General features: G+C 43.1%; 1 protein-coding gene across 2 annotated transcripts in view; it reads left to right on the top strand.

Annotated features, from left to right (window-relative positions):
• Nucleotides 1-661: 661 nt before the first annotated feature.
• Nucleotides 662-12525, top strand: part of BDNF (brain derived neurotrophic factor) — a 38383-nt gene continuing 26519 nt past the window's right edge. The window contains exon 1 of one of the 2 annotated variants that reach the window (XM_081240064.1): nucleotides 662-960. The gene's annotated coding sequence lies outside the window, so the exon portion shown is untranslated. Of the gene's footprint in view, nucleotides 961-1944; nucleotides 2101-12525 lie in introns of those variants that run through there. The other variant, XM_081240066.1, reaches the window with a different exon arrangement.

The raw sequence follows: 12525 nt of genomic DNA, 5'->3' as shown, positions 1-12525 counted from the left end.
GCTCGGAGGAGGTCCAAGGACTCCAAGTTAAATGCTGGGGTCTTGTTCCGTTCCTTATTCTAAATTTTAAGGTCTGTCCTAGTGCTTACGGATCGGTCGAACTAATGGGAAGAAAATTCAGCTTTAAAGCAGGAACCTAGGTAGACGTTTGAAAACGTTCGTCCAATGGCAAAATGAAAATGGTCCTCTGGACCCTAGCCACTTAAATTCTCTCCAAGGGTCTCGGCTACCTGCAACTAAGAATCCGAAAGACTGCTCTTCTGCTGCGGGGGGAGGGGCGCGAGGTGAGGATTAATTGAGCCAACTGCCCACCCCCTACACACACACACACACACACACACACACACACACACACACGTTTAAACAGAGGCTTTTTATTTATCTTTGCTGCCCAGGTTCTTTATTAAAAGGATTGTTTTATGTGTGTAAGTTTGCTAGGGAGGGAACTGAAAACATCTGCAGAACCATGCAATGCCCTTTAACGGAACTCTTCTAATAAAAGATGTATCATTTTAAATGCGCTGAATTTTGATTCTGGTAATTCGTGCACTAGAGTGTCTATTTCGAGGCAGCGGAGGTATCATATGACAGCGCACGTCAAGGCACCGTGGAGCCCTCTCGTGGACTCCCACCCACTTTCCCATTCACCCGGAGAGTGCTGCTCGCGCAGCCGCTCCCCCAGGCGAGCTAGCATGAAATCTCCCTGCTGCCGAGATCAAATGGAGCTCTTCGCTCAGGGGGTGCGAGTATTACCTCCGCCATGCAATTTCCACTATCAATAATTTAACTTCTTTGCTGCAGAACAGAAGGAGTACATACCGGGCACCAAAGACTCCCCCCTACCACTTCTTTTTAACCAAAGAGAACGTGAAAAAAGAATAGAGTCTGGGAGTTTCGGTGCCGAAGTCTTCCCCAGAGCAGCTGCCTTGATGTTTACTTTGACAAGTAGTGACTAATAAGGTGGGTTTCTTTTCTTTCTTTCTCTTGCCGTTTTTCTCTGGTCGGCTAGAAAGCGTATGGCTTGAGTGAGGTCTGTCGTTGCCTCGGCTTCCTGGCTGGAGCAAGTAACTTGGTGTAACGTTATCTGGGGGCGTTCATTAATAAAAAATGCCGTTATTATCTTGATTGAATTCCTATTAGGCAAACTCCGGAGAGGTCAGTGCACGAACTCTGTTTAAGCCGCGGCGTGTTTAAGGTAGCGGAGTAAACCAGTAGCCCCCATGCTCCATGCGATTTCATTGTGTGCTCGCGTTTTCAAGCTCCGTCGTGCGGGAAGGTGCGGGAAGGTGTGTCCATGGCCCGGGAAACGCACGCCCTCTCCCACAGAACTTGGGTGCCGGGATGGGGCGGAGGGAGTTGCCGAGGAGGGGAGCAAGACCCTGGGGGCTCTGGATTCGCGCTCGCTAGCTCCCGCCCCGGCGCGCACAGCCTGGGTTTACGCGGAGGGCGCGGGACGATGGGTTCCCCGGGGCGGGGGCTAGGTCGCCTCTCAGAGCCGCGGGCGTGGCGCGCGCGTCCAGTTGGGTCGCCCCAGGGACGGGCGCGGGGCTTGCGGGGCCACGTCGCGGGCCCCCAGCGACTGGCGGAACGGGGCGCGCGGGCCCGGGGAGCTCCGGAAGCCCGGGGAGTCCCTGAGGCCGAGCGGGGGCAAGGGAAAGGCGCGGCGTCCCCTTTAAGCTGCCGCCCCGCACGGGTCTCGGTGGCGCGGGCGAGCTCGGGGGTGGGGGGCGGGGGGCGGCGCCGTTTGACCAATCGAAGCTCAACCGAAGAGCTAAATAATGTCTGACCCGAGCTCGAGGCGCAGGCTGGAGCTCTGGGTCCCCGTCGCCGCCGCGCCGGGGCGCACCCGCCCGCTCGCCGTCCCGCGCACCCCGTCGCGCCACGGGCTCCGGGGCGGGGCCGAGGAACCGGCCCGGCGCGCCCCCCACCTCCTCCTAGAGAAGCTTTGATGAGACGCTTCAACTGCAGCTGCCACCCGCTTCTGTGGGGCCGGCGGCGAGCGGCTCCGCGACGGGGACCGGGGCTGGGCGCAGGGGCCAGGAGAGGGCCAACGATGTGACTCCGCCGCCGGGGACCCGTGAGCTTTGTGTGAACCCCGAGGTAGGCGAGCATCGGGCGTGGGTCTTGGCGCGGGAGCCGCCGATCCGCCGGCGAAAGTTGGCTGGGGGGGGGGTCCCGAAGTTATGGGAAGAGGCCAGAACTCCTCCTTTCCTCCCTTGCACGAGTCCCGAGAAGGGGGGACTTTGAGTTGCTCCTTTGGAGCTTTCTCCTCCCACCCCACGATCCAGAGGGGCAGCCAGGACCCCCGAGGGAGAGGAACGCCTGGAAGCCCCGAAGTGGGGGAGAGAAAGCCAAGAGGAGACGCAGAGCTGCGCGATGGGGGAAGACGGCGCCCCGCGGTCCCCCGAAACCCTTCTCCAGCAGAGGAGAGGCTGTGAGAGCGGCCAGGGAGCCAGCTGTCGGGGGCCCCGACTGAGGTGACGGGCTTGGGGCTGAGATAGGAATCTTTCCCATGGGCTGGGATGTCCCCGCGCAGATTTCGGGGGGCCCCTTGCTCCCTCAGCCCTCAGCCCCGTCCGGGGCTCCAGCCAAGCTGCACACTGTCACCTGCTCCCCAAGAGTTGAGATCAAAGCGGACTTATCCTGGTCCAGTACCAGTTTATCTCGGGAAACTTGAGACACCGCTGCAGCTCGGACGTGAAAGGGGCTGCGGGACTCCGGGGCTAGTTGTGCCCACACCTCTCTCCATCCCGTGCCCCTCCCTTGAGGCACCTTCCAGGAAAGTAAAAGGTTTTGACTTTCGGGGGCTGGGAGGGATGTGTGTGTGTATTGGGGGGGACAGGTTGTGACTGGGGTAGGTCTCTGGGGATGCAGAGCCGGGAAGAGGAAATGGGTGAGTGAGCCGTGCCTGGAAAGAAATAGCTGAGGGTTGGAGGCCTTTTGCTCGACGGGCAGAGAAGGGGAATTGCAGACCGGTGGCACCTCTAGGGAAGAAAAGCCTTGGGGCTGCTGGGGTGAGCTAGAGTGACTGTCGGAGGATGCTGTGTTTGTGTGTTGCGGGTGGAGCGGGGTGGAGGGACTCGGTTGGAGGGGCCCGAAGGAGGTGGGGGGTGGGGGTGGGGTGGGGAGAAAGGCGCTAGGGAAGGTAGAGGGTGCCCTCTGCCGGCCAAGCTGCCCCGAGCAGCTGCTGGGGGTGGGGAAGTGGTAAGAGACGGCTTTGCGGAATCCCTTCAGTAGCTGGTAGGAGGGACTTGTTGAATGACGCTTCTGACTCCCGACTCGGATGAATTTCGACTCGTTGCGCCTCTTTGGCTCCAATGCAAAAAGTTTTCCTTGAGCTGGGGGAGCTTTGACAGGCTACGGTTAGTGGTGTGTTAGGGATTCCTGGATCTCATTTTAGTGTCCTTCAGGGATCTCAACGCTTACTTCTCTACGTCAGCAGTAAACAGCGAACGTTTTCTGACAAGAATGCAGGAATGTTCTTGGCCAGAAGCAAAGGAAAGCATATTTCTGAGTGTTTATTAATTCTAGTAGAGTTATCTTTTAAAGCAAAGCCATATGTAATTGGGAACGTTGATTTTTCACTGCATATAAGACTGCATATTGATTTTTAATAGGATATAATGTTATTAAATGAGACCTTCAAATTGGCTTGACTTTTGGGAAAATACCCCTTCTCCTTTAATTTTATCCAAAAAAATCTATTTTTTATATGTTCGTTATAAAGTCAGAGGCTTAAAAGTATATTTAAAAGTATATTTGTATATACTTACATTTTTTGCATTTTAATTTATTGAGGTATAGTTACAGATTTAATTCATCTAAACATGGGACCCCTCGATGTTTACATTATTTTTAGGTTGAAGGTTTCTGAGATTATGGCATGTAGCACTTCAAATTATTGTTATTATAAGTAATAGATCACAAAGTTTTGACCCTGGGAACCACACCCCTTTAAAACAGTCTCTAACTCCTGTTCCTTGATTTTGCAAATACCTTGCTTAAGATTCTTCTTTTGTAAGTTTACTGCTGGACTTGCAGCGGAGGTAAGAGAAAGGAAAGAGACACTTGTTGAAATGTAACCATACCTTTACTGGAATTTAAAACACATTGGTTACCCTTACTGGAATTCCAGGGCCATAAAGTCGTTGTCTTTTTTTTTTCTTCCACTTTATTTTGCAAAATGTGATAAATGTTGGTAAATATAGACTGGTACTAAGTATTATGACAGGAGAAGCACTGTGTATGTAGAGCTATTTTAAGTCATTACAGAACGTTTTCTATTTATGAATGATATAAGCAGAAAGAAATGATTTCCAGATAAACAAGACTTACGTACATGTTTTGAAGCATTAGAACATTGCAGACACACTTAGACATCACATTTTTTTAAAAAGGAAAATAACAGAGTAATTTTTCACATACCTTTGGAGCCTTTCATTGCCTATTCAGAGCTGAATTAGTAACTGGAAATCTTGTTTATTTTAAGATGATATTTAAGGTCTTTTGAGATTTATAGCAGGTCAACATTTGAATATCCAGAAAATAAAGCATTTAGGAACTCTGTTTTAGGATGTCTTTTCAATAAGTGTAACTTTTACTTGCAAACAGAAGGAGCTAAGAAAGTGATCATTTGCCTAAAATGCAATGATCTCCTCAAATGATTCATTTATACTATGTGAGTTAATTGCCTAAATCTCAAAATGGCCACAGAGGGGTGAGAAGGTGCTGGAATATTGCTGGTTCATTTTGATTCACTAGGAGAGAGGAAAGTCCTGTAAATAATGCAAATTTCTAAAATCCTGGCTCAAAGTCCTTGAGTTTCCTGTTTAATAAGGGCACCATTAGAATGTAAGTTATTCTCTTCTTCCTGGAATGGTTAAGAGTCCCAGCTTTTCAATAGTCAAGAGGAATATGATTGATAATCTCATTTCTTTTCAACATAAATAGCTCTGGTTTGTAACTTAAACACACACAGCAAGCTGAGCACACCCACCTGATAGTGGAGCAAAGAGCTTGTTTATGTTTTTGTACATTTGTCTTCAGAATCTTCTGTAAGTATCCAACACCTCCGCCACCACCCAACCTGGGTCACACACATCCATCCACAGCCCCTACATGCAGGTAGTGAATTTGTGGAATGTAACACCCAGCAGCTTTGGGTCTCAACCATAGACTTTATCTTCTACTGAGCTTCAAGAATATTGAAGATGTACACAATGGAAAGGTCATATACTAGTAGTTGATTAACATTTTAGGTTTTGTAGGTTAGTCCCAGAGTAGACAGAAGAACTATTTTAGACTGCTTGAATGAAAACAGCATGGAGAAGTATTAAATATATGAAAGCTCAACTCTGAATACCTTTTAAAATGAAAAGCACTGCTATTTCAGATGTCCATAATACTGAATTTATTTTAATGGTTGAAACATAATTTTCAACTTTCATTTCCCTGTATAGAAGATTTGTTTGTGTGAGGGGGCTAGCCTAGCCTAGCCCAAAGCATGTGACTATATCCCTTCAATAGGGTAATTGCTAACTTGTCTCAACTTGTTGTCAAACAATTGTTATGGAGCACTCGGTTTCCACTAATTGCAAAATTGCTGCTTAATTGAAGTACTCTCAACCATCTAGTGCAGCCTTTCAGCCACTGGCAGGCTCTGTAATCTCAAGCTGTTAATTGCATTTTAATAGAGGAAAGGAGGAGAGAATTCCGGGGAATTCTAGGTTTAAAACAGCTGGCTGTTGTTCAGTGGAGGAAGAAGTCATTTGAAAGTTAAGTTGCATTGTGATAAATTTTCTTTGTTAGGATGAATAACATGCCCAGATGGGCATTCAAAAAGTGAATGAGTGAACTTCTTGGTTACACTCTCCATCCATTTACTCTGTTTAGGATGGAGTAATGTCAAACAGTAATTGATGTTGGCAAATGAAATCCGTATGTCATTTGTATGTGGGGTTTAACCCTAGGAAACAGAGGAAGGCATTGGTATTTTTAAGCTTAGACAAGTGTCCTCAAAGTCTCCTTAAACTTCCACTTAAGGCATAGAATTACTTAATCCTAAATCATTTTATACTTTAAATGCATCTCTGACTTTCCAGAATACTTATACTAAAGCCTTAGAAAAGTCATGGACCCATTTATTAAATATATGGAATCATTATTGATGATAGACACGAAACAATGGAGCTCACTGATATATGGACTTTGGAAAACCTTTTCTGGGGTGAGGGAGTGGTAAATGCGCATGTTTTCTAAGTGAACTGGAAGGTATTCTTATTTCTGTGAGAAAAACATGAATAAGAAGTATTTAAATGAAAGTACTTAAATTCAAGTACAAACTCTGGGACACTTATACTCTTGGTGAAACAAATCTGACCCAATAATACTGGATGCTAAGAAGTGACTCATTGCCTTGATATCTCATCTATACGTTGCCTAAAGTTTGAGCATGGTTCCATTAGATGAATTGGGGGCTGGGTGTAGAACAGGAGAGTGACTGGAGGGGAAGCAAAGTCAATTCACAAGCTTCAGTGACAGCCATAATAAAATAAAAGTTTATTTCCGAAGAGCCCAGAGAATAACGAATGTTATGCAGTTTTCCCCAGAGGTTCACTTGAAAGAACTTTTCATTGGTTGTCACGGTAGTAATGTCTTGATTTTGAAAGTTCACAGAACCTAGTAGCTCTTAAATGTGCTTTCATCTTGGTTCCTTTGGTCTGACTGAAGCTTTATGACGACCCTCTGTGTTTTTGACATGCCCCTGCATTTTAAAGGGATAAGGCAGGGCAAAGGAAGATTCTTTAAATCTAAGACAGCATAACCAGGAAATGTGTAAAATCATATGGTAGAAAAATCACTTAACCTCAAGTGGCTTATTAAAATCAAACTAGAAGGCAATCTTTCATTTAATTACAACTAGTATGTATAAAATTAAGATTTATGTGATGGAAATGGAAAGAAAATAAACAGACAGTTGGAAGGAATTTAAGCAACTCATCAAAAGTTGAAGTAATAGCGCCACCTAGAGAACAAAATCACCAGCTTTACCAGCCAAACAGCTTATTTGCCATATGAGCCATTTTCTAAGGCTACAGTTACTAGGATTGCCTTGCCACCCTATTCGGATTTGGTGAGTGTATGTGCGGGGGAGGGCAGGGAGGGTATGGCTTAGGGTGCACTTGGGATTGTAGATGAGATTTTAAAACAGGCAGATCCATACCCATACCTCAATACCTACACTAAGTCCTTTTAACATTTTAATATTAGCCAAATGTAGAATAACCTGCCGGGAATAAGGGCTGGCCTCCTTTTTAACATTTATTATTTTCAAGGATATATGTTGAAGCATTGAATACAAAGGCTCTGATTTTATTTACTTGCTACAGGCAATCCATAACCCTTTCTGAGATATGATAACACCAAATAAGTAGAGTAGAGAGACCTTAAGAATGTCTTTGATCTGTGATCTTATTTTAACTTTAATGATTTGAGAAGAATTAAGAGTAAAATAAAAGGTCGTGTATGTGGCAAGACTTTAAACACCAAAAAAGTAAGGGGCGGGGAAAGGACAAAGAGAAGGCAATTTTAAGAGTTGCCTCAACCTTAGAATAAATAAAGATGTACATCTGAGCCAGCACCAAAACCGGTAATGGAGCCAGGAGCCAATAATTACAAATTAGCTTAAAATTCTTTGATGACAAAATCTGCATTTCATTCATTTTTGCATGCTTCCACAATAGTATCCAAAATGATTCTGGTAGCAGAAGAGGCACTTAGGCAAATATTGTTGAATGAACAAATAGATTGACTAATAGTTGCCTCAGCTTCTGACTAGCAATGTGGGCAATGAAGAAACTTTATAATTATAGAAAAATGTGTATTTGTTTTGCTGGCAGAGAGGCAGAAATTGGAAGAAATAAATGTAATAATATTTTTGTTTTTCTAGTATGTATTATAACTGCCCTTTAGTTGGCTTAATTCTAAAATTTCTTATGTACAATTTGGCTCACTCGTAAAGTTGTCATGTTTGGAACATATGAAATGTTAAAGCTGATTTAGACAGTAGCAACTATAAAGCTACTGGTGGATTTTCGTTTAAATGTTTTCAGTTTTGGGGTACTGGTGGGCGATGCCAGTCATTGTGCTTCAGGGAATGGAAGATGGTATATGTTAAGTTTGTTCCAATTTCTGGTAAGCAGTTAACCAAAGAAAGTCAGTATATTGTCTGTGTCATGCATAGAAGCAATCAGGTGCAGAAAACTTTACTTTTCAGGAAAAACATTACTAAAAAAATAGCTATATATCTATAGCTTATGTATATATATAGAGAGATATGGGGGTGCGGTGGGAGAGGGAGAGAGAGATAGAAGGAAACTCCTTGAATAAAATTTTTGCCACATGGGATTTAGTCTAATCGCTCTTGGTTTGGAGCTGTTACCATCAGCATTTGCTGCCTTTTCTGATACTTGCTTTCTGCTTTTGAAAACGGAACCTGTGCTCAAATCGAAACAAGTTTTTCTGTCTTTTCACATATTCATCTGTTTCTTGAATCATGGGGAGTGTTTTTAAACACAGATAAATTTCTTTTACATCATGCAGAATCTGAAGGCCAAGAAATTTGCTTCATGCTGCGGGCAGAGATGCTTGGTGGAGTCCCAGGCCACATTCCTAGACCAGACTGGTGAAGGTGTTCTCTCTTACAAAACATGGGGAAAGCACATCCAACATTCACACACTGGCTGATAATGTATCTGAAGTCACAGATGATGGGCTTATCATTTTGAAACATAAAGCCAGCAGACATTCTGTTGGATGATAGAACCTGGATCATTTACATTTACTTAAATGTAAAATACTGTGGTTAGGTTAAAAGTCAACTGTATAAATAGAGAGAATATGGAGTTGAGACAAGGTTTTGGGGGCTGACTTGGACTGTACAAAGGAAACTGCAGGTTCAGTGGGAGCCAGTGGTGTGTGTGTGTGTTGGTGTGCGGTGGGGGGCTTTGGACAAAGTTATTGTGTTTTGGTCTGTACTAGTAGAAGCCTAACACGCAAATGGAGAAACTAATAATTTCCCCCCATTTCTAAAGTAGACTATGTATGGAATATCTTCCGTTTAAGGAGCTGAAATAGGTTGCTTTCGGTACAGCACTGACAAATTGGTGTATATTGTGATCACTGTGATCATGATGCATAGGAAGTTGGAAACCATTGGCAAGTGAGGAATGGCTGAGAGAACTTGGAATGGGTGGCTTGGGGACAAGAAAACTTAGTCTGGAATGGTGAATGTATTCTTTCTACCTTAGGTAATCTAAATCACATGATGGTAGGTACCTGGAAGGCTGGGTTAAGAAGAATTCTGGAGCTGTCCAGCCTCAATGAGAAAGAATGTTCTGACTGTTTCTGCCTGCCACGGCTGGGGGATTAGAGTGGCAACATGTGTGACATGTTTTTGACGTCCTAATTTAGAGGACAGTCTTCACAAGTGTAAAGAACTGGCACATGGAGGAGGGAGAGAGTTTTTTTTATGTTGCCCCAGAGAGCAGGTCTAGGACCAGTGATAGAATTTAGGCACTGTACGTAGTATCTAGAAGAACTTTCAGTTCCATTTAATTAAGCAAATATTGCAGGCTCACTGCATACAAAGCACTGTGTTGAGGGAATTATTATCTAACAAAGAAAAAAAGAAGCTTCTTTGGAATATGATCAGTTTCCTGTTATAGATATTTAAGCAGAGGCTGAAACCCATTCAGAAAGGACAGCTATTAACATGAGAGGTCAGAGTTAGGTACATTCTGAAGTACCTTTGTATTCCTAAGTTTTTCAAATATATTGATCATATCATAAGTATGCTCCTTATTTTGAGTTCATATACAATCCTAATGACGATCATATATTTCTGTCTTTGGATCCTCTACCTGAGATAGGGGCCGTACCATAAATTGAGCATCAGAAATCCTTCCCATTTCTTTGCAAAGTGCTGGGCTTTTACTTTTTTCATGCTTACAAAAGTAATTATTTTTCCTTTGGATCAGACAGAATGGAATGTTTAAAAAGAGAATCCTGATCAGATTCAGATGCCCAAATTGCTTAAGAAATTAGCCTTTGACATTAGATTTTTTAGAGAGTTCAGCAACTGAACTGAAAAAACCCCTCAACATTCACCTTCCCCTTCTGGGAACTGCAGAATCATCAGCTTTCCAAAGAGTTTCTTTTTTTAAATGTAAACTGTCAAATCAGTGGACCCCTCCCCCCAACCCCTTCAGGCTTCAACATGGATGGAGTTAACTTTTTTTTTTTATAACTTATTTTGCTCTTCTGTAGATCAGTTGGAGATTAACCAACATGGAGATGTCATTAAAATGCAAGTCTAGACCCTAGGTTGCATGGCCCACTCCTAGTACTCATGAATATTTATTCCTCATGGTCTCTAATACTGCTTTCAAATATTCATATTGTCAGTCATCAAAGCAAGCAGTTTACTGTTTACATCCCCTTTAGAGCATCACATATTTTATATATAGTTCATGTTGCTACATGTATGTTTTCTCCTGTTTCAAAGCTTTTCTTTAAAGAAAAAGTAAAAGTATTACATGCAGGGAATGATTCTTTTATTTATTAATTCATCAAGTGTTAATTGAGTGCCCAGTGGGTGCCAGGCACTGGGCTAGATGGATCCATCCATCTTCAGGTGCCCCTTGATAAGGAACTCCAGTGATTCTGCCAGTTAAGTCTTCCATTACCTCTTCATATACTCACTTCAAAAGAGTATTTTTAAAATCTATTGAACGAATTCTCTGAGTCATTTCAGAACTTCCTGCCCATCCTGTATTTTCAGTTATGGATTGTAATATTTTGGAAGAATTTATGTCACTTTTAAGAGATTAATCTTTTTTTATATATAACAATCAGGTATCATTTCGTGTTCAAATTAAGGCAACAAAAATGCTTGTTAGTGTCTTAAACATTTTGCTATTATTTGAGGATATTTCAAGAGGAATTCTTTTATTTATTTATTTATTTATTTATTTATTTATTTATTTATTTATTGGCTGTGTTGTGTCTTCGTTGCTGCACGCGGGCTTTCTCTAGTTGTGGCGAGCGGGGCCTACTCTTTGTTGCAGTGTGCAGGCTTCTCATTGCGGCGGCTTCTCTTGTTGCAGAGCACGGGCTCTAGGGGCGCGGGCTTCAGTTATTGTGGCTTGCAGGCTCTAGAGTGCAGGCTCAGTAGTTGTGGCACACGGGCTTAGTTGCTCCGTGGCATGTGGGATCTTCCCCGACCAGGGCTTGAACCCATGTGCCCTGCATTGGCAGGTAGATTCTTAACCACTGCGCCACCAGGGAAGCCCTCAAGAGGAACTCTTGTAATGATGCTGGTAGAAGCCATAGTAGAAGGAGAACTTCTGGACTAAAGATGCTGTTCATTTCCACTGATGTTATGATGGATTTTTTCCGTACTTACAAGGACATGTTTGGGCCTTTTAGTATTCAGGAATGTGTCTTTTATTTTGTAGTGTTTATAAGCCCTGTGTGTTTTCTCCCTAAAGAAACTAAAAATGTGAAAATGCTTCCATTTACTAGAAGCTGGTTTCATGATTATGCTGAGTAAGAAAAAGAAGGAAAAATCAGTGTAGTAAATACTATATTGCCTTTAAACATTAGTCAATAGCATGCTTAAACTGTAATTTTTTAAAGAGTTTCCTAAAACCACTTTTCAATCCATTGGGTGGTCTCCTTTCACTGTGAAGTCAGGAGGTGTTTTTGCTCAAATACATGGAATAAATAAGGATCTGTATGTAGTGTTTGTGGATCATGTAAATATGTCAATGGAACTAGAGCACAGTTTGGTACCATCAACTCAGAAATGTTTAGCTTCTTGATATACTGAACAAAGAAGCAAATTTTCACATATTCTCTTGTGAATCTCAAAAAAAAAAAAATCACAGGATCAGGAAGTAGTAATAGATCCCATTTTCCTTCTAATACCAAACCTATAGCCACGTTTCTAACCTTCTCCTTCACTCCTGAGCAGGGCAATCAGAATAAACCATAAATCCATAAATAAAAAAAGAATAAGCCATAAATAAATAGTGCCAGGACTATTCCATTCATTCTTTGTTCTTTGAGACAAAATCAGAGGGTTAGACACAGGTCCTCTAACCTCCAAATTAGTGGTATAAATGTAAATAAGTACATTGTAGGATTTTTTTTTCCTGTAATACAATCTTACTTAAAATCCCAATGTGTAAAACAAAAATAAGCAGGGCTGAGTTAGTTGAACTGCAGGTGGGAACATCAGTGTCCTGTCTCCTTGGCCTCGATTTAGCCCCTTGCAAGAAGGCTCTTGACACTCTTGTCTGCAAAACCCAGCTGGAAAACTGTTGTTCTAGAGAAAAACCAATAAGTAGAAATCCCAAAGTCTTAAATCTTCCTTCCTTCTTCATGGAAATGACTGTCCTCCTGCCCATTCCTGTGGCCATTCTCTTGCATTGAGAGTTGTGTTCATCCGCTTGTTTAAATTAT

Source organism: Mesoplodon bidens, assembly GCF_964165515.1.
Source record: "Mesoplodon bidens genome assembly, chromosome: 7".
Lineage (NCBI taxonomy): Eukaryota > Metazoa > Chordata > Mammalia > Artiodactyla > Ziphiidae > Mesoplodon > Mesoplodon bidens.
This window is presented reverse-complemented; position numbering and strand designations above follow the sequence as displayed.